The sequence below is a fragment of the Zingiber officinale genome, chromosome 5A (assembly GCF_018446385.1).
Source record: "Zingiber officinale cultivar Zhangliang chromosome 5A, Zo_v1.1, whole genome shotgun sequence".
Lineage (NCBI taxonomy): Eukaryota > Viridiplantae > Streptophyta > Magnoliopsida > Zingiberales > Zingiberaceae > Zingiber > Zingiber officinale.
The window spans coordinates 141,129,586-141,131,504 of NC_055994.1; positions in this window are offsets into that span (position 1 = coordinate 141,129,586).

A 1,919-nucleotide genomic window follows, 5' to 3' on the forward strand; every position below is an offset into this window, starting at 1 on the left:
CCCAACGAAAGCACTCGGCGAGTGCGGGCCTTGGAGTAATAGTTTTCGAAGGCTTCGAATCAAGTAAAAATTATTTTGTTAGTGTTTTGAGTTTGTTTATTTTCCGCTATGTATTCTTGTGATTTATGAAAAAGCAATAGACAATATTCAGGCCCTTTCTGGTGTCTTTACGATCTTACACCAGGAGAAGTCCGACCAGCTCTAGGGCCTATCGGATATAAGCTGGGAGCTATACTAATGAGGAGTGTTGAGGAACTGAGTTTGGAGGTTCAATTAGTTTTTTTTTTTTTTTTGGGGCGGATGTATGCTTGGGGCCTTGCTCCTACGGGGTGATGAGGAGTTGAGTTCTGGATGTCAGACCGACTCTGGGTCAGGGCGGACATATGCTGGGAACTGCGCCTAGGAGTAGTCGAGAGTTGGGCCCCGGATATCCGACTGGCTCTTAGATTGATTGGTTGTAGTCTGGGAGCCCTGACTAGGAGAAGTGGTTCGTTCAGCTACATACATCTTAATTTTAACTACCACCTCACCTTGACTTGGATTGTTACATCATCTTGACTTCGACCACTACTTCGGGGGCCCTACCTTATTGGTCGCATAACCGGTATATGACGATTATGGAACGGACGAAGTGCTTGATGATGATCCTTTATTCATTTCGGATTCATGTTCTATCTAGCAAGATAATTTTGAACATTTTATCAAATTTTATCAAGCAACTTATTGTAGACCATCTAAAGAAGACCTAAAAGGTAAGACAAAAGAGATTTGTGAATTGATTTATAATGATGGAGTTAACGAGGTGCAATAATTATTTTTAGACTATGCTAAATTTATTCCAAATGATATTCCTCCTATAGTACCCTTGTGATTGTTGTTACCAACATTGTCATCATTCTTTGAAAGCAAGATATATATTGAATGTGATTTTCACACATGATTTCAAAATTTGTCTAGAAAGATGAATATATGTTTGATGATTAAAAACAATCATTATGAGTTGGGTCACATAGAACAATATAAGAAAGAAATTAATGCTATGCCACATTAGAAAAACAAAATCAAACAAATCTCAAGACGACAATGAACAAATGGATACACCAAATTTCAAAATTTTAATATATAATGTCAATGGACTAGAAATGAGAGTCCTAGTTCTAGTACAATTATGTCCATTATGGATCGTTGAGGATTTTTAAAGTTCAATAGTTACTAGTAGATTTTACCGATTTGCTGTTAGATGATTTTTTTTTTAGGTTATCATTTGAAATTACTCTAAATTTAAGGACGAGTTTTTTCAACCAGGAGAAACTAATGTAGAGGATTCAAATATTATTATTATTAATTTATTTTGTTGGCAATTTTGATTTTTTGGTATTTTAAGTAATTTATATCCTTTTGTATTTTTTTATTTTAAATCGGTTTAGGAATTTTAGGATTATAAGTCGGTTAATCAATTTTCTTTTCTTTTATAATTTATTTTCTTTCTTTATAGGTTTGTAGTTCATTTATTGGGATTTCTTTTTTTTTTTTTATTTGTTTTGGATATGTAGTCTATATAATATTTTAGCTATTGGGTCGGTAGTCTATATAACTGTAATAATTCTCCATTATAAATAATATTTTTTTTAGAAAAATTAAAGAATGATAATTTTCTCTTCTTGTATTTTTCTTAAACCCTCCTTTTTTTTTATCAATATGCATGATAATTGTTATCCTATTTGATATCAATTTTCTACAACTTAATAAATTAGGTGTTGAATAAATAAATAAAATAAAATTAATGAGTTTAATAGGTTAAAGAGGGACTAACGCCACATAAAAATTTTGGACTACTAGATTGAAAAACAAAACTAAAATAGTCTCACATTAAAAAATTTAAAGTAAATGAATTGGTTTATATTAAATCACACTAATAA